The following is a 24,156-nucleotide window of genomic DNA, read 5'->3' on the forward strand; positions in this document are numbered from 1 at the left end:
CCAACAAATCTTAATCTTACGCCTAAAGATGACCAACAAATAAATCTTACGCCTAGAGATAAAATTGTCGAAGTGGCCAACAAAAATCTTAATCTTGGCCTAAAGATGGCCAACAAACAAATCTTGCGCCTAGAGATAAAATTAAGCAATGGCCAAAGTGGCCAACAAATCTTGACGGCCAACAAACAAACAAAACTGGATTTTTTATCAGGGAGATTATAGCTTCGTTGTCCATGTAAAGCATTGGTGGATCGCCCTCTATGAGTTTTTCCAACAGTCGCGCAAGCCAGACCCCTTGTGTTGCGCCGTCGAAGCGGTGATGTACCCTGCCTCGCAAGAAGAAAAAGAAACTAACTATTGTTTAGTTGATTGCCGGCAGATCGCGCTACCTAAGATAAAGTAAATCATCCCAGTGGTGATCTTACGATCATCAACGTCACCCACCATGTTACTATCACTGTAGCCGACAAGCTCAAGCTTCTCATTTCCTCTCCCTGCACAGTATTTCACACCCTAGCCTTTGGTTTCATCCACATAGCGCAGGATGCGCTTGACAACCACAATATGCTCCTCGTTTGGTGCTTCATAAACCTACTCACGTATCCAACAGAATAAGCGAGGTCAGGGCGTGTGTTTACCAGATAGCGCAGGCTCCCAAAAATACTGCGATAATTGGTGGCGTCGATTGTCATCGTAGTGCCGGCCTTACTTAGCTGGAACTGGGCCACCATTTGTGTCCTTGTAGGGCTACTGTCCGCTAACCCAGCTGTGTCCAGCAGCTTCTTCGCATACGCACTTTGGCGATGGTGATGCAGACAGTACTCTATTATACTTCGATACCGAGGTAGTAGCTGAGCACGTCGAGATCGCTCATCTTCAAATTCTTTGACATCTCCATCTTGAATCTTCCAAAAACTTCCATGTTGCCTCCAATGATTATGAGGTTGTCGACGTACACTCCCACAATCAGCCGCCGCTCGCCGACATGTCATGCTTAGAGGCACAGCTCTTGAACTTCAGCGACAGCAGAGTATTATCGAGCTTTGCATTCTAGGCTAGCGGTGCTTGCCAAAGCCCGTAGAGTGCCTTGTGCAGGCGCAGTTCCTTGCTGAAGTTGTCCTAGTCAAGGAAGCCAAGTGGTTGTCAGATGTAGACGGTCTCCTTGAGCTATCCGTTGAAGAAAGCGGACTTAATGTCCATGTGCTGGACCTCCCAAGAGCAATGTGCCGCGATTGCCAGCAACAGGCGGACGGATTTCAACCTTGCAACTGGCACGAATACCTCTTTGAAGTCCATTCCTTGCTTCTGGACATAGCCCTTCGCCACTAGACCGGCCTTATACTTCAACTTCTCCCTCTTCGTTTCGCTTTAGTTTGATACCCATTTTAGCCCTATGGCTCGGTGTCCTGATGGGATGTCCTCCAGACTCCACGTCTTCCTTCATTGCCTTCAGCTAGCACGGGTTCCTTCTTGCTTCGGCGAAGGAGTTCGATTCATCCGCGCGAATGGCATGCGGTTTAGCCACTTCTTCTAAGAGCTCGCGCACCGCCAGTCCCTATGGTTCACCTCCTCCCAGTAGGTCTTCAATCCTTCGGTATCTGGCTGCCAGACCATCATCGTGATTGGCATCAAGTGTCGAGTCCGTAGTACGTGGTGTTACGAACTCAACTGGTTAAGGGGGCGTAGCAGGAGTTGTGGTAAGTGTAGGCGTAGGCGTGTCCGGTGCAGCTGTTGTGACGGTGATAATGCCCGATGCTGTGCTCCTCCTTCTCCCAGCTCAATAACGAGGTAATCCATCGTGAATTGATTTGGGTTTTGGTCTACCTCGGTCACATTGTTCCACCACTAGAAGGTGTTCAAGTCAAACACGACGTCGCGCAATAAGTGAGCTCGCCCCCCCATAGGATCATAGAGCCTGTACGCCTTGCTCCCGAGTTCGTAGCCGATGAAGACGACCTTCAGCCCCCAAGGATCGAGCTTATCGAGGTGGAGACGTGTGATCTTCATATATGCGATGCAGATGAACACTCAGAGATGATGTACCGCTTGCTTCTTGTTGTACCAGGCCTCGTGTGGCGTCTTCCCGTCGAGGCTTCGCATTGGCGACTGATTGAGGAGATAGACCCGTTGCTCTCGCTAGAGTTGTCGTGGAACTTCAGGCGTGGAAGACATTCCTCCTCAGTTTGTCGTCCTTAAAGAGGATCTCCAAAAACTCCTTCCTCAACTGCTCGATGTTGGACTCCCGCACTCGCTACACACTAACCCGGCGAGACTTGATCCCCTCCCAAGCTGATTGCGCGGTGCGCTTGGTGGAGAGAGATGCTAGCATCTTTGGAGGCACAGAACGTAGTATGGCAGCAAATGCCAAGTAATCCTCCTGATACTCGATCGTTTCTTCTTCCTCAGGCTCGACACCGTGCCACAACTCTTGCGCCTATAGGTTGACGTGCATCGGGTACTGCAAAGAGGCGGTCATCTCCTTGATCACTCGCTCGATGACAACTCGACGTCCGTCTTGTGGTGTCGGCCTCTTGGTGGCGGTGATGGAGACGTCGACACTCGGTGGCGGCATGGAGGAGTGCGACATCACTGCTTGTTTAGTGGTGAGAATTCTACGTTGTGGCCGGCTATGAACCATTGAAGCATATTAACATAACTGCAAACCACAACGAGCTTTTATGAACAAACTGGTGAAGCATATTAGAATTTTTTTGTTTATCCTTAATCATGAAAGTGATGAATGATGACTAAATATTCAAGTGGTTGTAGTTTAGTGGTGAGAATTCCACGTTGTGGCTGTGGAGACCTGGGCTTAAATCCCAGCAGCCAGAGACCTGGGCTTAAATCCCAGCAGCCACATCTATTATTTTTAGCTACGAACCATTAAGGCATATTAACATAACTCAAAAGTGAAGAAAATTAGAAGTTTTTTTGTTTATCCTTAATCATGAAAGTGATGAATGTTGGCTAAATATCCAAGAGGCTGTTGTAGTTTAGTGGTGAGAATTCCACGTTGTGGATGTGGAGATCTGGACTTGAATCCTAGTAGCCACAACTACTTTTTTTAGCTGCAAACAATTGAAGCATATTAATATAACTCAAAACCACTACAAGCTACAAATTAAGCTAAATATCCAAGTGAGACCTAGACTCAAATACCAATAGTCACATTTGCTTTTTCTAGCTATGAATCATGAATAAACGGGTGAAGCAAAAATAAATTTTTTTGTTTATCCTTAATCATGAAAGTGATGAATGATTGCTAAACATCCAAGTGGTTGTAGTTTAGTGGTGAGAATTCCCGTGGTGGCCATGGAGACCTGGACTCAAGTCCAAGCAGCCACATCTGCCTTTTTTAGTTACAAACTATTGAAGCATATTAACATAACTCAAAACCAGTTCACAACTCAACCCTCTATTTTTCTCCTTGTATTAGACACATGCTTTCTAATGATTAGTTGTAGATTAGGAAGAATGATGGGTGAAGTTTAGTGGTTAGAATTCTAAGTGTGGTTGTGACGACCTGGGCTCAAATCCTAATAGCCACACACACATAACATGGTTTTGATTTAAGCTACAAAACACAAGTATGACATTCGTAATGGTATGGACCACTTCAATCCTAATCCGCTAAATATCGAAGTGGTTGTAGTTTAGTGGTGAGAATAACATGTTGTTGTGATCATGGAGACCTCGGCTTGAATCCATGCACCAACGTTTGATTGTATCTTACAGTCTTTCTCATGATTAGTTGTAGATTATGAAGAATGATGAGCAACATATCGAAATGTCTATAGTATAGTTTAGTGGTGAGAACTCCACGTTGTGGCCCTAGAGACTTAGGCTCGAATTCAACCCTAATCCGCTAAATATCGAAGTGGTTGTAGTTTAGTGGTGAGAATAACATGTTGTTGTGATCAGGAGACCTCGGCTTGAATCCATGCACCAACATTTGATTGTATCTTACAGTCTTTCTCATGATTAGTTGTAGATTATGAAGAATGATGAGCAACATATCGAAATGTCTATAGTATTGTTTAGTGGTGAGAACTCCACATTGTGGCCGTAGAGACTTAGGCTCGAATTCAACCCTAATCCGCTAAATATCGAAGTGGTTGTAGTTTAGTGGTGAGAATAACATGTTGTTGTGATCATGGAGACCTCGGCTTGAATCCATGCACCAACATTTGATTGTATCTTACACGTCTTTCTCATGATTAGTTGTAGATTATGAAGAATGATGAGCAACATATCAAAATGTCTATAGTATAGTTTAGTGGTGAGAACTCCACGTTGTGGCCGTAGAGACTTAGGCTCGAATTCGAGCAGCCACATTTGACATTCGTAAGTAAGACATTTTTAATCGTCATCCAGTATTGTCCTTGTTCCATCTCGAAGTATTGTATTGATGTATGATATGAAAATTATAATGTGGGAATATCCAGGGGTTTGCTAACTTACCCTTAATCATGAACGATCAAAATAAGGTCAACGAGCCCCTTGGTCGTAAGAATTATAGGGTTTGTTAGCTTATCTTAACCATATCCGTCAAGATGGGCACTGTTTGGTGCCCAGTTAACATGCATGTTTATGGACCATGTTGCAACATACGGGATACATGAACGTTATATTCCCCTCCCTTTCCAAAGTTAAGGGATGCATAGTTACCCTTTCGAGAGTTAAATAAGTATCTTCTTACTGGGTATGTTGCGCCATCTGTGGGGGTCAAACCCACGACCACGTGGTTAAAAGCCACACGCTCTACTACTAGCTAAGGTGGCTTGTCACAGCAAAGGTAGCACATGTTATCCCCATAGAGAGAGTTATGAAAGAGTGAGTATTTGCTTATTAGTATGTTATAAGGACTAGTCATTGAGTTTTTTTTGTTGTCCCCACGTGCAAGAGAGAGTTAAAACTAGGTATGGTTGCACCATCTCGCTTTGTCACATATGGAAGCACATGTTGTCCCCACGTGCAAGAGAGAATTAAAACTAGGTATGGTTGCACCATCTGTGGGGATTGAACCCACGACCACATGGTTAAAAGCCACATGCTCTGCCACTGAGGTAAGATGACTTGTCACAACTATAGTAGTACATGTTCCCACTTGTTAGGAAACATGTACTTACGAAGAGGAAAAAAAAATAAAAAAAAAAATGACGGTGAGAGTAGATATCAAGCCTTCACAAAAAAATGAGTATTTACGAAGACTAGTCTCATTGAGTTGTTTGAAACTATTTATATAATTTACGCGCCATCTGTGGGGATCGAACCCACGACCACGTGGTTAAAAGCCACACGCTCTACCACTGAGCTAAGATGGCTTGTCATAACAATGGTAGCACATGTTCCCATCACATGTTACAGACAGTTATTTGAGGCTGAAAAAAATGTGACGATGAGAGTAAATCGTCGTGTCTCGAGATAAGGAGTCATTAAGTTCTTTTGCAAAAACCCACAACTATGTGGTTAAAAGTCACACGCTCTACCATTGAGCTAAGACGGAGACAATTCTCAAATAAAGAGTCATTGGGTTCTTTTCAGCTGTGGTAGTACATGTTGTGCCCACTTGTTAGAGAGAGTTCGTGGAGGCAGGAAAAAAGTGATGATGAGTAAACCGTGTGTCTTGCTAGGTTAAGGAGGCAGGAAAAAAGTGATGATGAGTAAACCGTGTGTCTTGCTAGGTTAAGGATGTGATAAAGGGCTACAAATGAGTTGAGATTACTGGGTACATTTATGATGTGATGAAGGGCTACAAATGAGTTGAGGTTACTGGGTATATTTATATACTCTATGTCGTACCCATATTTTTATTAGATTGGTATATATTGATATGTCTTCAAGACTATTCTCGAGATAAAGAGTCATTGGGTCCTTTGTATCTATTTAATTTATAGCCGCATTTGTGGGGATCAAACCGGCAACCATGTAGTTAAAAGTTACACGCTTTATCACTGAGCTAAGATGACTTGTCACAACCATGTATGTAAGTCAGAGCATGAGTAACAAGTAGCATCACTTAGTGCCCATGAAATTGATGGCTTGAATATCTTCTTATATTTTGTTCCATTATGATAGATTATGGCTTCAAGCACTAGGAGAGAGACAAAGCATGATTGGGGTTTCGGACGAAGGGCTTAGATAGAGTCTGATCCCACACACGAGTTCTTCATATAGGGAGGAATCTAGAAAGTAGGTGGTCTTATTGTCCACACACCCTGCCATCTCTGATTCATGTTGTTACAACAAATAAGGGAAATTGAAACGACAAAAGACAATGTCAGCATGTCAAGAGAGTCTAGATCCTTGAGGGACTTCTGTAAGTATCACCCACTTGGGTTGGATTGAAAGATGACTAACCCCAATGTTGTGAGGCATTGATTGAGTCAAAGGATAAAATTTTAGAGTACTGGATCAAAAGATCTAGAGAAAGACTATTGATAGGATCTTAACGATACGTGATGAGTCAATCGCTGGGTTGTATCTGAAGGAAGCTTTCGTTTACAAATACAACCAAATGTCAACCAATATCATCTACTTTTTTTAGCTACAAACGGGCAAATTTGAAGTTTGTTGGTTTATCCTTAGTCATGAAAGTGATGAATGTCGGCTAAATATCCAAGTGGTTGTAGTTTAGTGGTGAGAATTCCACGTTGTGGCCGTGGAGACCTGGGCTCGAATCCCAGCAGCCACATCTACCTTTTATAGCTACCAACGGGCAAATTTGAAGTTTGTTGGTTTATCCTTAATCATGAAAGTGATGAATGTTGGCTAAATATCTAGGTGGCTATAGTTTAGTGGTGAAAATTTCACGTTGTGGCTGTGGAGACGTGGGCTTGAATCCCAGTAGCCACATCATCTACACTTTTATGAACTAACTCGTGAAGCAAATTAGAAGTTTTTTTTGTTTATCCTTAATCATGAAAGTGATGAATGATGGCTAAATATCCAAGTGGTTGTAGTTTAGTTGTGAGAATTTTACATTTTGGCCGTGGAGACCTGGGCTCAAATCTCACATTTGACATTGTTTTTCTTAGCTACAACAGTAATATGACAAGACATTCGTAATGGTACTGTATGGTCCTTATTCCACCTCGAATATTTGTTTTCTAAATTTCAATAACACATGTCTTAATATATATCCACCTTGTTGAGCTTGAATCCATGCACCAAGGATGAAACATAGACACAAATTTTAATAAAGCAGACATGAAACATTGTTTTTCTCAGCTACAACTGCTAGATGACAAGACATTCGTAATGGTACCGTATGGTCTATATGGTCCTTATTCCACCTGTAATATGACATTCGTAATGGTATCGTATGGTCTGTATGGTCCTTATTCCACTTCGAATAGAGTTACCAACCCAAAATAATTAGTTGTAAGTGGTGAGTATTCCACCTGCAATATGACATTCGTAATGATATCGTATGGTCTGTATGGTCCTTATTCCACCTCGAATAGAGTTCACAACCCAAAATAATTAGTTGTAAGTGGTGAGAAATCCACGTTGTGGTCGTGGAGACTTGGGCTTGAATCCATACACCCACATTTGAGATTTGTTTTCTAATTCTCTCATAAGGATGAAACATAGACACATAAATTTTAATAAATCCATCCGACATGAAATATTGTTCATCTTTTAGCTACAACCACTGGTATGACATTAATAATGGTACATATAAGGGGTAGCCCCGACCTTGGACAACTACATGGCCAACGGGATATTGTTCATCTTTTAGCTACAACCACTGGTATGACATTAATAATGGTACATATAAGGGGTAGCCCCGACCTTGGACAACTACATGGCCAACGGGATTGAGGCAGAAAAATGAGGTATTTTCTTACTGGGTAAGTGCGCCATTTGTGGGGATTGAACCCACAACCACGTGGTTAACCACGTGCTCTACCACTGAGTTAGGATGGCTTGTCACAACCCTGGTAGCACATGTTTTCTCCACTTGTTAGAGAGAGTTATTTAAGACAAAAAAAAAAAAAAAAAAAAAAAAAAAAAAAAAAAAAAAAAAAAAAGTGTCATTAGATCTCAATGTTCTAAAAGATTAGTCATTGAGTTCTTTTACAGCTATTTATAATTTATAGTGCAATCTATGGGGATCAAACCCACAACCACATGGTTAAAATCCACGCTCTCTACCATTGAGCTAAGATGGCTTGTCACAGCAATGGTAGCACATGTTGTGCCCACTTGTTAGAGAGAGTTCGTGAGGCAGAAAAAAGAATGATGAGTAAACTGTTTGTCTTGCTAGGAGCTAGGTTAAGAATGTGATGAAAGCCTACAAATGAGTTTGAGGTTACTAGGTATATTTATATACTCTATATCATACCCATATTTTTTATTAGATTGGTATATGTTGATATGTCTTCCAGACTATTTAATTTATAGCACCATTTGTGGGGATCAAACCTGTGACCATGTCCTTAAAAGTCACACGCTCTATCACTGAGCTAAGATGGCTTTTCACAATCACGTATGTAAGTCATAGCTTGAGTAACTAGTAGCATCACTTAGTACCCCTGAAATTGATGCATGTTTTTTGTGACGCTAAGATAGCTTGATTGTGCTTTAATATCTTCTTATATTTTGTCCTCCCATATGGTGATGATGTCCATGGAGACCCTACGGTCTCTGATTCATGTTGCTACAACAAATGTGGAGAACTGATACGACAAAAACAATGTTAGCAAGTCAAGAGAGCCTAGGTACCTCAGGGACTTCTGTAAGTATCACCCGCTTGGATTGGATTGAAAGACGACTAACCCCAATGTTCTGGAGGCATCGATTGAGTCGAAGGATACAATTTTAGGAAACAAGACTGGATCAAAAGATCTAGAGAAAGACTACCGACAAGATCTTAACGATAGGTGATGAGTCAATCATTCAGTTGTATCTGAAGGAAGCTTTCGTCTACAAATACAACCAATTGCCAGCTAATATCAAAACCTGTTACAACTCGATTTTTAAGGTTTTAAATCTCAAACCATGACTAAAAGAACAAGGCAATAATAGAAGAAAAAAAAAATTGATAAAATTTCACATGAGTTAAAATCATACAACATCATTCTTGAAATAAAAACAACCCACTTGTTAGAGAGACTTATTTGAGGCAAAAAAAAAAAAAAAAAAAAAACATATCAATGAGAGTAAATCTTGTAGGCCTTCAAATGATAATTGCTTGCTCGGTATATTCTTCTAAAGACTAGTCATTGAGTTTAATTTATAGCGCCAACTAAAGGGATTGAACACACGGCCACATGGTTAAAAGTCACTCAGTCAGATAGAGCTAAAGATGGCTTGTAACAACCCTAATAGCACATGTTGTCCCACTTGTTAGAAAGAGTTATTTGAGGCAGAAAAAAAGTGACACATGAGAGTAAATTGGGGTGTATTTGCTAGAAAAATGATGCAAGAGCCTACACAATGAGTATTTGTAGTTGTTTAATTTCTAGCGCTATATGTCGGGATCAATCAAACCCACCACCACGTGGATAAAAGCAACCCGCTCTACCACCAAGCTGAGATGGCTTGTCACAACCATGGTAGCACATGTTTTCCCCACCTGTTAGATAGAGTTATTTGAGGCAGAAAAAAGTGATGATGAGCGTGAACCATGGGGCCTTTGCTAGGCCAATGATGGACAAAGCGCCATCTGTGGGGATCGAACTCACGACCACGTGGTTAAAAGCCATGTGCTCTACCACTGAGCTAAGATGGCTTGTCACAACCTTGCTAGCATGTGTTGTCCCTGTTGGGTTTTATGTCCTAAAACTCATAGTTTGTAAACAAAAACATATTCTATTTTCAATAAAGTTATTATTGTTGTTTATTCAGTAAAGATTGTTATTGAATAAAGTGAACTTTACGATCATTAATCTCAATCCAATAAACTAAGAACACTCTAGCTATAGTATGATTACTTGAACTATATGTAGAGACATAAGAGTGGATCAAGTTCAAGTATATAGTCAAAATGATTTATAGTATAAGGATAAGGCTGAGTACCTTATTCTGGGGACACTATGGATGCAGCCCACTTTTGTATATGATATAAAGAATGCGATCACTAAATTGTACATGTGGAGGCATGTGAGTGGGGGCATCCTATGCAATGAGTATTGCATAAGATCGGACCATGAAGAAAACCACTCTCACTTTATAATGTCGTTTACTGTTGAGACTGATTTTCTTTTCATTTGATAACCTAGGTAACTCGGTTTTAATCCTGAGCTAACCATGAACTCCTGTTTATTCGGAATTATCCTTAGATTTGCATGGGTGAGAGTGGCTCTAGTTTGCCGACTCAATAGGCCTCCCATTTCAGGGGTAAGACTGGGTGAATGGCTGAGGACGTGGGGTGAAAGATGGAATTCACTCCTACCCACTTTTAGGGATAGAAGAAAGGTAGTTCCCTTAAGCACTGACTCCAGGTCTTGAACAAGGGGCCCCACCCTCTCATTGGCCTGAGAGGGATTCGGTTTACTAGTTGGACCACAAACCAATTGTTCATTAGAGGATCAGTGAGATATAAGGAACAAGAAGTAACTTTAGGGGTAAAACGGTAAATTGACCCAACTCTAGTTACGAACAACCTGTGAAGGATCGACTTACTAATCATGGTTATATAAAATGGACAGAAATATATCTATAGTGAGGGGAGTGCAACTACTAGGCTATAGTGGAGTGTCCTAGTAGTTAACGAATGTTGGTTAACATGGTTAATGAGTTTAGCCGGTTAATCTTGGATCGTTGGAGCTCATGATCTATAGGTCCATTAGGTCCCTCTGCTAGCTCATATCGGACTAAACCATAGAACAGTGTGACGAGTGAGTTCGAAGTGTTCGAATTCAAATTAGGGAATATGCGCTACATATATACGATATATTTAACCGCATTTTTGTTTTATTTACGAATTAAACAAAAGGAGAGAATCTGAGATATTTAAATAAGATTTAAATATCTTAATCAATTATGTGTCGGAATTGGTTGGGATTGGCATTTGAATTAATATTAAATATTAATTAAATAATTTAATTAATCATTTAATGTTACTTTAATTTGAAATTCATTATTCAAATTAATTGTTGAATTAAAATGAAGAAAGTCAAAATGTTGACTTCATTTAATGGAAAAATCCATGTTAGTGGAATTTTGAGGTGTCAAAATTTGGTTTAACCAAACTAGCATGCTTGCCAAATAAACCCCACAAGTTTGAGTGGAATTTTGAGTGTCAAAATTTGGTGAACTCAAACATGCATGCTTGCCACATAATCCCAAACATTTGAGTGGAATTTTAAGTGTCAAAATTTGGTGATCTCAAATAGAGTGATCATGCAAGCATGACTCTTTAAATAGAGTGATCATGGTGCATGAAAGGTCTTCTTCTTCTTGGTGAAAAACCTTGAGAAAAACCTCTCACAAACACTCTCTTCATATATACAAAATCCCTCCCAATTTTAGTCACTCACCGGATTCCACAATCCCGTTCTAAGGTCAGAGGATAGTGGAGAAGACACTAGTGGTGGTTCGAAACCGGTTCGTGAGGAAAAAGAAGTTTGAACTACAAAAGGTTAGTATTCAAACTCATTAAGTTTTAATACTTATGAACATGCTAGTTATTTACTATAATTGATGTTCTAAAAGTGCCTAAGATCCAAATTGCTTCCGCATGTATTATATTAACACCATCAGTCCCCACTTGTTAGATAGAGTTATTTAAATGAGTATTGCTTATTGAGTATATTTTTATACCCATATTTTGTATTAGGTTGGTGGTATATATTGATAGTCCTAAAGACTATTCTCGAGACAAAGAGTCGTTGGGTTCTTTGCAGATATTTTTAATTTATATAGCACAATCCATGGGGATCGAATCCACGACCACGTGGTTAAAATCCACGTGCTCTATCACTGAGCTAAGACTGCTTATCAAAACAATTGTAGCACATGTTGTCCCCACTTGTTAGAGAGAGTTTTTTTAGGCACAACAAAGTGATGATGAGTAAACCGTGGTGTCTTGTTAGGTCAAGGATGTGATGAAAGCCTACAAATGAGTTGTGCCTACTAGATATATTTATATACTCTATATCATGCCCATAGTTCAAAGATTGGAATTGAAAAGTTTGCTGGATTCGATTTCGGTATTTGAAAGATGCAAATTGAAGATAATTTGTACCAGAAATATCTTCACGAACCCCTATTGGGGGTGAAGTCGGATACCTGACCATGGAACAGTGGAAGCTCAAGAATCGTGAGGCTCCCAGATTGATTTTGTTGACATTGGCCATTCACGCGTCAAATCTATTGAAGGCACTGTCAAATATGTACGAAAAATCGTCGACTATGAACAAGGTGTATTTGATGCGAAAATTGTTCAATCTTCAAATGTATGAAAGGTGGATCTCTTGCGGATCATATAAATGAATTCAATATGATTGTAAGCCAATTGAGTTTTGTGGAAATTAATTTCGAAAGTGAAATTAAAGCATTGATTTTGATGCCATCTTTACACGAGTCGTGGGATACAGTAGTTGCCGCAATTAGTAGTTCTCGAGGATATGAGAAACTGATGTTCGATGAAATTTGAGATATATTTCTCAGCGAAAGTATTCGAAAACGAGAAATTGAGAATTCATCTAGTGGTGCTCTCAGTGTTGACCAAACGGAAAGAAGTAAATGAAGTGTCAAAAAAATCGATCAAAATCAAAGAACTGGGAAAATTTTTAAAACAGACCAAATGTAATGTGTTGGAGTTGTGGAGAAAAATGTCACTTTCAGACAATTGTATAAGACCAAAGAGGAAGCATGATCACAAACCAGAAGATGATGATGATTCTATAAATTCAGCTTAAGACATTAGGGATGCTCTAATCCTCAGCGCGTACAGTCTGATTGAATCCTGGATTTTGGATTTAGGTGCATCTTTTCATTCATCTCCAAATTAAGAGCTCTTTGGAAGAGCTCTTTGGAAATTTCAAGTCTGGAAATTCTGAGAAGGTGTATCTTGCGACAACAAAGATTTTGAGATTGAAGGAAAAGGGGATGTCCGCATAAAAACTCCGACAGAAAATCAGTGGACATTAAAGGATGTCAGATATAATTTATGTCTCACGAAGAACCTGATCTCTATTGGTCAATTGGATAGCACAGGTTATGCAACAGAGTTTTGGAAGAGTTCATGGAAGATTTTGAAGGGTGCTATGGTGGTAGCACGTGGCATAAAATCTGGAAACTTATACACCACTGCAGGGTATATGAACATGGTTGTTGTTGCTAAGAGTGCTTCAAATTCAAGTATATGGAATAATAGACTTGGACATGTGAGCACCAAAGAAATTAAGATGCTGGTGCGAAAGGAGTTTTAGAAGGTCTGAAATTTGTTGATATGGGTTCTTATGAGAACTACATTATGAGCAAACAAAAACGAGCTAGTTTCACAAAGATTACCAGAGAATTGAAGATAGTATGGTTAGAAATAGTCAATATAGACATTTGGGAACCATCTCCAGTTTTATCCCTTGGCGGATCAAAGTTCTACGTCACCTTGATCAATAATTTCAGCAGTAAGGTGTGCATTTATTTCCTGAAACACAAGTCAGATGTGTTTGCTAATTCTGGAAGTGGAAAGTTGAAGTTGAAAATCAAATCGGCTTGAAGATTAAATGTCTGAGGTCTAACAATAGAGGAAAGTACAACAAGTCATAATTCAAAGCATTTTGTGCAACTCAAAGAATTAGATTAACGAAGGCAATTCAGAGTAAAGCAAGACAAATTGATGTTGTTGAAAGAATAAATTGAACATTGAATGAGGGAACAAGGAGTAAGAGAATTCATTCTTGATTGCCAAATACATTTTGGGTTGATGCCGTAAATATAGCAGTCTACTTGAATAATAGAGGGTCGTCAGTAACCTTGGAGTTCAAGTTGCCAGAAGAAGTATAGATAGGAAAAGAACTCAAGTACTATCACTTGAGAACTTTTAATTGTATTGCGTATGTTCGTATTGATCTAGAGAAGAATGACAAACTTCACGTTGAGGCTGTGAAGTGCTACTTCATAGGCTATGGGCCTTACATGTTTGAGTACAGGTTTTGGGATGCCAAGAATAGAAATGTTCTGAGACATTGTGACGTGACCTTTCATGAAATGTCATGTATAAGAACAAAAAGAAGAAAGATTCTAAGACAACGAAGCAAGTGAGAGTTGAGGTTGAGTTGTTGAAAGATTTACCTAGTGATGAGCAGATACTCAAGAAACTCCTTAGACGGTTGCTGAGGAACCAGAGGTGGAGCAAGTGACAGCAGGTGTTGAAAAGATCATCTAGAACTTTCATTTACGAAGATATGTATTGTAACGATTCAGATTTTCCATTTTTGCCTTATCTGGTTAAGATTTTATTTTTATTTCTGTAAAGGACAAGATATTATGTTATGCATTTATTCCCGTCGAAAAGGTGCAATTTTAAACGAAGAAGTTATTAGAAATTGTAACGGTTTGGGTTTATGGAATAAAATAAAATCAAATAAAAAGAGAATAAATAATTAAATGTAATCTCCCCGTAAATCGAGGGATTTACTGCGAGACTTTTATTACCTAAGAGAAACATTCCTATTTCTCTAAATTTTCTTATCCTAGAAACCCTAGTATGCCTTATTGGTAAATGTCTTGAGATTAGTTTTATATTCCTATGCCCAACCTTTTACATCCCTTGAAAAGGATCCAGGGATCCTCTACAAACTTTCCTCCGGAACGTTGGGGTTACTCTTCGGAGGAAGAATCGAGTAGAAGTAAGGCATTGATGTTGGGATCATTGTGTCAAAGAAGGCTGGCCGTCGGAAATCGGTGTTGAGGACGTTGTGGGATTGTCGGCGCGTCACTGGAATCGGGAAGGCGGAAACTAGAGTTTCGTCGCTTGTCGGGTAAGGAAGGCAAGGTTTTTGGAATAGGGTCGAGCTGCAAACGCACACCCAGCAGCTTCGGCAGCTTCGCACGCGTACACAGTGCGGGTCGGCTCGCACGTGTACGAAATCGGCTCGGTTCCGTCAATTCCCACAGCTCGACTTGGCGGCTTAGTTGGCCGGTTCGGCAGCTAGGCTTAGCGGCAAGGTATCACTATAATATATCGATTCCAAGGTTTTTGGCCCTTTTGAAGCTGTTTCTGCCCTTAGTTTTACCATCCGAGGTCAGTATGGTTCCTATACGTTAAAGACAGATTAGGTCGGGGGGTTTATTTTGATAAATAGCATGAGGTTTAGCTAGGGTATCCTTAATCACGAACCATCAAGACGAGATCAACATCGATATTGAATGATGAGTTGATAGATGAGCCCCAAGAGACTAGATTATGATGAATGATGAATTAAATATCAATTTAGTTGTAGTTTAATGGTGAGAATTTCATGTTGTGGGCATGGAAGCTTGTTGTCTAAAACCTGAGCTCGAATCCCAACAACCACATTTGTTTTTCATTATTTTAACGAACAATATAATGTGGAGATAATTAGAGGTTTGGTAGCTTATCTTTAATCTGCTAAATATCAAAGTAGATATAGTAGTTTAGTGGTGAAGATTACAAGTTTTGGTCTCAATGAGTTTTTTTATTTTTTATTTTTTATTTATGTTATGATCATGTTACTTTAGAAGGAAACAATAAAGGGTTTGCTAGTTTATGCTTAACCGTTTATCAACCCATTTGCTTTTTTGGCTACAAACCATTCAACCATATTAACATAACTCGGCTCTCATGAGCAAACCCGTCGAGAAAATTAGAAGTTTGTTGGTTTATCCTTAATCACGAAAATGATGAACGGTGTCTAAATATCCAAGTGGTTGTAGTTTAGTGGTGAGAATTTTACGTTGTGGTCGTGGAGACAAACCATTGAAACATTTAACATTACTCAAAACTACTACGAGCTTTTATGAACAAACTGGTGAAGCAAATTAGATATTTTTTTGTTTATCTTTAATCATGAAAATGATGTGACGGTTAAATATCCAAGGGGCTGTAGTAGTTTAGTGGTGAGAATTCCACATTGTTGCCATGGAGACTTGGGCTTGAATCCTAGTTTAACGATGAGTTCGAGAGACATTTGACATTTGTTTTCTAATTCTCAATAGTACAAGGATGAAACATAGACATCCGTGTTCCACCTCGAATAGAGTTCACAACCCAACCGCCACACACATAACATTGTTTTGCTTTTTAGCTACAACACAAGTATGAAATTCATAATGGTCTGGTGGTATGGACTACTTCAACCCTAGTGGGCTAAATATCGCAGCTGTAGTTTAGTGGTGAGAATACCACGTTGTTGCGCCCGTGGAGACCTGGGCTTGAATCCATGCACCCACATTTGAGGTTTGTTTTCTAATTTTCAATAACATAAGGATGAAACATAGACACATAAGTTTTAACAAAGCCATCACACATGAAACATTGTTTTTCTTTTAGCTACAACCGATGGTATGACATTCATAATGGTCCGGTATGCTTCTTGTTCTACCTCGAATAGAGTTCACAACCCAACCCTCTATTTTCTTATTGGATTAGACACATGCGTTTCTAATGATGAGTTGTAAATTATGAAGAATGATTTGCAACCTATCGAAATGGCTGTAGTTTAGTGGTGAGAATTCCACATTGTTGTGGCTGTGGAGACCGGGGCTTGAATCCATGCACCCACATTTGAGATTTATTTTCTAATTCTCAATAACATAAGATGAAACATAGAAACATAAATTTTAATAAAGTGATCAGACATGAAACATTGTTATGCTTTTAGCTACAACCGCTGGTATGACATTCGTAATGGTTCGGTATGGTCCTTGTTTCACCTTGAATAGAGTTCACAACTCAATGATTATCTGTTGTAGATTATGAAGAATGATGGGCAACATATCGAATGGCTATAGTTTAGTGGTGAGAATTTGACGTCGTGGTTGTAGAGACTTGGGCTCGAATCCGAGCAGCCACATTTGACATTCATAAGTATGACATTTGTAATCGTTTAATGTGGTCCTTGTTCCACCTGGAATAGAGTTCACAACCATTAGATTGGACACATGCCAATGAGTTGATAAATGAGCCCCAAGAGTCTATATTATGATGAATGTTTGGTTAAATATCAAAGTGGTCGTAGTTTAGTGGTAAGAATTCCACGTTGTGGCTATGCTGTGGGGATCGAACCCACGACCACGTGGTTAAAAGCCACGCGCTCTACCACTGAGCTAAGATAGCTTGTCACAACAATGGTAGCACATGTTACCATCACATGTTACAGACAGTTATTTGAGGCTGAAAATATGTGACGATGAGAGTAAATCGTCGTGTCTCGAGATAAGGAGTCATTAAGTTCTTTTGCAAAAACCCACGACTATGTGGTTAAAAGTCACACGCTCTACCATTGAGCTAAGACGGAGACAATTCTCAAATAAAGAGTCATTGGGTTCTTTTCAGCTATGGTAGTACATGTTGTGCCCACTTGTTAGAGAGAGTTCGTGGAGGCAAGAAAAAAGTGATGATGAGTAACCGTGTGTCTTGCTAGGTTAAGGAGGCAGGAAAAAAGTGATGATGAGTAAACCGTGTGTCTTGCTAGGTTAAGGAGGCAGGAAAAAAATAATGATGAGTAAACCGTGTGTCTTGCTAGGTTAAGGAGGCAGGAAAAAAGTGATGATGAGTAAACCGTGTGTCTTGCTAGGTTAAGGAGGCAGGAAAAAAGTGATGATGAGTAAACCGTGTGTCTTGCTAGGTTAAGGATGTGATAAAGGGCTACAAATGAGTTGAGATTACTAGGTACATTTATGATGTGATGAAGGGCTACAAATGAGTTGAGGTTACTGGGTATATTTATATACTCTATGTCGTACCCATATTTTCATTAGATTGGTACATATTGATATGTCTTCAAGACTATTCTCGAGATAAAGAGTCATTGGGTCCTTTGTATCTATTTAATTTATAGCCGCATTTGTAGGGATCAAACCCGCAACCATGTGGTTAAAAGTCACACGCTTTATCACTGAGCTAAGATGACTTATCACAACCATGTATGTAAGTCAGAGCATGAGTAACAAGTAGCATCACTTAGTGCCCATGAAATTGATGCATGTTTTTTTGTGATGCTAAGATACCTTGATTGTGCTTGAATATCTTCTTATATTTTGTTCCATTATGATAGATTATGGCTTCAAGCACTAGGAGAGAGACAAAGCATGATTGGGGTTTCGAACGAAGGGCTTAGATAGAGTCTGATCCCACACACTAGTTCTTCATATAGGGAGGAACCTAGAAAGTAGGTGGTCTTATTGTCCACACACCCTGCCATCTCTGATTCATGTTGTTACAACAAATAAGGGAAATTGAAACGACAAAAGACAATGTCAGCATGTCAAGAGAGTCTAGATCCTTGAGGGACTTCCGTAAGTATCACCCACTTGGGTTGGATTGAAAGATGACTAACCCCAATGTTGTGGAGGCATTGATTGAGTCAAAGGATAAAATTTTAGGGTACTGGATCAAAAGATCTAGAGAAAGACTATTGATAGGATCTTAACGATACGTGATGAGGCAATCGCTCGGTTGTATCTGAAGAAAGCTTTCGTTTACAAATACAACCAAATGTCAACCAATATCATCTACTTTTTTTAGCTACAAACGGGCAAATTTGAAGTTTTTTGGTTTATCCTTAGTCATGAAAGTGATAAATGTCGGTTAAATATCCAAGTGGTTGTAGTTTAGTGGTGAGAATTCCACGTTGTGGCCGTGGAGACTTGGGCTCGAATCCCAGCAGCCACATCTACCTTTTATAGCTATCAACGAGCAAATTTGAAGTTTGTTGGTTTATCCTTAATCATGAAAGTGATGAATGTTGGCTAAATATCCAAGTGGCTGTAGTTTAGTGGTGAGAATTCCACGTTGTGGCCGTGGAGACCTGGGCTTGAATCCCAGCAGCCACATCTACCTTTTATAGCTACCAACGAGCAAATTTGAAGTTTGTTGGTTTATCCTTAATCATGAAAGGGATGAATGTCGGCTAAATATCCAAGTGGCTGTAGTTTAGTGGTGAGAATTCCACAACCGTTGTGGCCGTGGAAACCTGGGCTCGAATCCCAGCAGCCACATCTACTTTTTATAGCTACCAACGAGCAAATTTGAAGTTTGTTGGTTTATCCTTAATCATGAAAGTGATGAATGTCCGTTGTGGCCGTGGAGACCCTGGGCAACATATTGAAATGGCTATAATGTAGTGGTCAGAACTCCATGTTGTGACCGTAGAGACATGGTTCTTGGGGGGCTTAAAGGAAAGCTAAGAAAGACAACATAAAGAGAAGCACTCCACGTTGTGACCGTAGAGACATGGTTCTTGGGGGGCTTAAAGGAAAGCAAAGAAAGACAACATAAAGAGAAGCACACGTTGTGACCGTAGAGACATGGTTCTTGGGGGGCTTAAAGGAACAACATAAAGAGAAGCACTCCACGTTGTGACCGTAGAGACATGGTTCTTGGGGGGCTTAAAGGAAAGCTAAGAAAGACAACATAAAGAGAAGCGAGGACTCCTTACTTAGAAGGGGAAAGACCAGGATTGAGCAACGATTTAGACCATCCTCCTAACTATGCCTGAAGTGCTCGTCCATGCCCAATCCCAATGGACAACCCTTCGATCTGACCCTAGCTCTATATATAATCCAGCCGTCTTCCCTAGTCCCATCAGAAGGACGGGAGAGTCTTCTAGGGGAGAGTATTCTAATAGTACTAGATCGGCTTTCTCTGTTTCAATAGGGAACTTAAAGGAATTAGCTCTTATCACACATTATCAATCTATTTACCGGACGTGCAAAATTAAATATATAAACATGAATCAAACACAAAACATTGATCTCCTTAGATTAGAATGAGAAACTTGGAAAGAATTAGAAGTTTGCTTGTTTATTCCTCAAACATGAGTCGTCAAGACGAGACCCACCTTGGCCTTCACTTGGTCTTCTCCATCTACGAACAGGTTCCTCCTCACTGCACTTCTTGTTGCAGTATTCTAACTCATATACTTATATTTTTTACCAGAGTAATACTTAATCATGCTCTTATTCTTCTAGTGAATCATATCGTCATGGGTTTGTGAGATATTTTTACGGCTCCTCTGTGCCACGTTTGCGACCACGCCCACAACCTTTACTTTCCTTTTTGTGGTTGCCATGTCCCTTCGTACCTAAAAATGAAGAAGCAACCACATTTTTTTTTTGTTCGTGCGAGTCACTCCTCGTGTGTGAGTAAGACATGCTTCTCCTCATCTTTATCTTCATAGCCATGAAGTCTCTCCTCATGGACCTTAAGACGACTAACGACCACCTTAACCGACATGTTCTTAAGGTCTTTAATTTTCTCGATGGAGGTAACAATCTGCATGAATCTCGAGAGAACATCTCTAAGGAACTTCTTGACATGAAGATCTTTTTCACTTTGTCACGTAACGAACAGATGCTAGTGATGATTTTCGTCAGCTTCATGGCAAATCGAACATTTTTTCTTAAGACACACTTGTTAGAAAGCAAGCAAAGTAGTCTGTTTATGCGATGATCCTATACGATGTTCTAGATTGCAAACATTGAAATAGAGCTTATTAGAAAAGGTAAGATAGGAAATTCGAAAGCGGTATCCGTTTGAAAAAAATTATGATCCTGTAATTGACAATATGAAAAGGGAGGAACTTTGAGGGAAGGATCCAACTTTCATTAGGATCCTGACTTAGAAGTTAACATACATGTTTATCGATCCTATAACATACTTAGAATTTAAACATTTTTTCATCCTGTATGTGCCTATAAGTTAAATCGACCATGTTGCATAGTTACTCTTTGTGAGTAATGGATACATGAGCGTTACTTCCCCTCCCTTTCGAGTGATGTAATGGATTGTATTTCTACTACTAGTACATAATCGTGCTAAATCAGAGGATAAGAAAATATATATCTACGTTCTAGGTACTTTATGGATATCATCATCCCGTTGAGCATGTATGACTGTATGCATGATTGATTGTACATTGAATCCAAGTGGTTCAATCTCTGATCCTCTCTATAGAAAATAAGTAATAGAAGAAATTTCGGAGGAGAGTGAAAGCATCAATTTGGCTAGACGATGACTTATGATGGAATGTCTCCAGTAGACAGAGTGCATTAGAATTGTGAGATGATCTAAGGATATGGCTCTAGTACTCTTGATCGATCCAAACTCGATGAGTCAAAACAGAGGAACTTCAAAATGTGAATCCATGTTAAGACTGTCAAACCATCATAGAGATGACGAGCAAGTTAACACATGTACAATACCTTTCCGCTCTAGTACAATGTCGTTATGCTCTAGTACGATACCGTTAAGCTAGGCATGAGACTTCTTAAGGATGATGTGTGACTTGATAGTTTAAATGGATTACCCTGCATGGTGGATCCGTCCTGTAGATGGGTGTTAATCATGTGGATAGTCATTGGAGCTGGTACATATAAGGGGTAGCCCCGACCTTGGACAACTACATGGCCAACGGGATTGAGGCAGAAAAAAGTGATGATGAGTAAGCCGGGGATCTAACCCACAACCACATGGTTAAAGACTACACACACCCTACAAGTGAGCTAAGATGGCTTGTCACAAGCATGGTTGGTTGTACATGTTTGTAAGAGAGTGTCAAATGTACGGTTGACGGCGGAGCTGAGGCCACCATGGAAGTTGGAGACATGATATTTTTAGGAGTTTACTTTTATTAGACTGTTTTAAGTTATAGCATTGAGTATTGTTTTAGTTGGATTTATTTTGAATTCAGTATTGAAGGTTTATTTTCGGAGTTTAGGTTTTGTTTTGGATTCATGAATATTTATGAAAGACTCTCTCAAGGTTATTTATGATGAGCTTCCGCTTAATGAGATATGTATGCATGGGTGACGTCACTAATTAGGTTATAGAGAATTAGGGGCGTTACATGAATTCACCTTCATTACATTATCTGTTGCTGGCTGATGAAGAGGAATCAGATTCCCTTGGTGATGCCCTACAGTTGGAGGATACAACAAAGTGAGAGCAAGTCATGGATGATGAGATGTCTAAGCTTCAGAAATGTGTTGCTCTTACATCTAATGAGGCTGAGAAGGTGGCAATAGCTGAAGCTGTAAAGGAGATGATATGGATAACAGAGTATTTAGAAGAATTGGACAAGAAGCAGCACGAGAAAATTCTTTATATAGATAGTTAAAGTGTCATACAGTTGGTGAGGAACCCGGTCTATCATTCAAAGACAAAATACAGAAGGCAATATCATTTCACTCGCAGGTTAGTGGAAGATGATATGTGTTTGGAGAAGATAAGGAGTGAAAAGAATCTAACAAACATGTTGGCAAAATGTGTTGACGTTGGAACATTGAGGTTGTGCAAAGCCTCAATTTGGTGCAGTGAAAATGTCGTTTGAGAATGAAATTCTTGGTTGACTGGATCAGTCTCCGGAGAATTTTTGGATATAGAGCCTACTGCCATTTATAAATTATTCAATTGTTATAGTTAGTAAAACTACATGTGGAAAATACAGAGTAAACGACTATTTCTACTAAAAAGCTCGTAAAGAATATAGAGTAGATATTTATATATAGTAGATATTTATATATAATAGGTGGTTATATCCGTTAAGACTATATATATATATATATATATATATATATATATATATATATATATATACCCATGAGACAGTGCTTAACCTGGATTTTCTATTGGTGTACATACCTAAAGTTATCAATATAAACCTTTAGCCAATATTCCTCGCATTTTGTCTCTCTTGTTCGTTGTGATCAAGATCATTTTGCCTTTCTTGTTCTTTGTGTTCATCTTGATCGAGTGTGTGTTATTGTACGATTCTAACAGGCCCATAACCCATAGGTCCTAGGATCAAAACTTCATTCTGATACCACCAATTGAAAGGAAGGAAAGAAAATCTACTAATTGAAGGAATGAATGAAATTCTCGAGGGATTGGGAGGGTTTTAAGAATTTTATTGAAAGAAACTGATGAGTATGGAGGTGTTATTTGATCACCATCTATGAGTATCGAGTGACTCCAAGTTTTTCTTCTAAAAGATTTACTCTACGATCAGGCAAACAATCAGGCGCCATTGAACTTTTATATATAATAAGATTGTCCGTAAAAAATTCACCGACCTTTTAATAGTTTAAATACTCATTCTATTACATTTCGTGTTGGGAAATGCTCAACTTTCCACCAAAGTTTGCTCGATTTCCACTATAAATTTCTCTAAATTTTTTAAATAAGTTCTAGAATAAGAGAAAAGGTAAGCACCATTTAAGTTTCTTTCTCGTTTTCATAATTAGCTGTAGTGAGGAGGCTTTCATAACGAATCGATTCAATTTCTTCCATGAATCAAGAGTCATAGTGAAGATGAGTTGATTGGAACAAAGAACACACAAAACCATCAACTAGTGAAGGATAATTGAAGATGTGAAAAAGAAAAACTAGGTTGAGTATCATAACGGAGCAAAACTTGATTTAGTGATTTTCCTTTGAATTGAAACCCCAAAACTCTTTAATCCTCTGAATCAAACCCTCAAAAAATCGAGCAAATAACTCTCATTGTGTATCAACGAATTTTGAGAAGAAAATCTATTAGGGAGTTGGGTTTTGTATTCCTTTTTCTAGCAAGTCTTTTCTCTAATCATAGTTATGTTCCTCTCCCAAGCATCCTCTAAGTAACCGACATGTCACCTCCTTCTAGTCACCTTTGTAATATCTCCATTTCCAAATCACACATCTGTTGGGATCGATACCAGTTGTTAGAATCGTACAACAACGCACACGCTCGATCTAGATGAATACAAAGAAAAAAAAAGGATAGAGAAAAGTTGCAAGGAGAACTCTGGCTAAAAGGATTTTGTATTGATGACTTCAGGTATGTACAACAAGAGAGAATACAGAGAATAGAAAGTACATTTCAAAGCTTTACTGGACGGGATATATATATGGTTCAGTCTACTAAATATAGCTTTACCAGATTTAACCATCTACTATATATAGCTTTACCGGATATAGCTTCACCATATATGGCTTTACCAAATATAGCTTTACCGGATATAGCCATTGACCAA

The 24,156-nt window shown here is 39.3% G+C and overlaps 6 non-coding genes across 6 annotated transcripts; 2 read left to right on the forward strand and 4 right to left on the reverse strand.

Moving 5' to 3' along the window:
- Nucleotides 1-5,004: 5,004 nt before the first annotated feature.
- TRNAK-UUU (transfer RNA lysine (anticodon UUU)) lies at nt 5,005-5,076 on the reverse strand. Its single transcript has one exon. It is a non-coding gene; the product is annotated as a tRNA-Lys (tRNA).
- A 176-nt stretch (nt 5,077-5,252) lies between these two features.
- Nucleotides 5,253-5,324, reverse strand: TRNAK-UUU (transfer RNA lysine (anticodon UUU)). The gene has a single exon. It is a non-coding gene; the product is annotated as a tRNA-Lys (tRNA).
- A 1,298-nt stretch (nt 5,325-6,622) lies between these two features.
- TRNAH-GUG (transfer RNA histidin (anticodon GUG)) lies at nt 6,623-6,694 on the forward strand. Its single transcript has one exon. It is a non-coding gene; the product is annotated as a tRNA-His (tRNA).
- A 2,973-nt stretch (nt 6,695-9,667) lies between these two features.
- TRNAK-UUU (transfer RNA lysine (anticodon UUU)) lies at nt 9,668-9,739 on the reverse strand. Its single transcript has one exon. It is a non-coding gene; the product is annotated as a tRNA-Lys (tRNA).
- Nucleotides 9,740-17,184: 7,445 nt separating this feature from the next.
- TRNAK-UUU (transfer RNA lysine (anticodon UUU)) lies at nt 17,185-17,257 on the reverse strand. Its single transcript has one exon. It is a non-coding gene; the product is annotated as a tRNA-Lys (tRNA).
- A 1,646-nt stretch (nt 17,258-18,903) lies between these two features.
- On the forward strand, nt 18,904-18,975 carry TRNAH-GUG (transfer RNA histidin (anticodon GUG)). Its single transcript has one exon. It is a non-coding gene; the product is annotated as a tRNA-His (tRNA).
- The last annotated feature ends 5,181 nt before the right edge of the window (nt 18,976-24,156 follow it).

Source organism: Cucurbita pepo, chromosome 9 (genome assembly GCF_057944985.1).
Source record: "Cucurbita pepo subsp. pepo isolate OVF chromosome 9, ASM5794498v1, whole genome shotgun sequence".
In the NCBI taxonomy this organism is placed as follows: domain Eukaryota; kingdom Viridiplantae; phylum Streptophyta; class Magnoliopsida; order Cucurbitales; family Cucurbitaceae; genus Cucurbita; species Cucurbita pepo.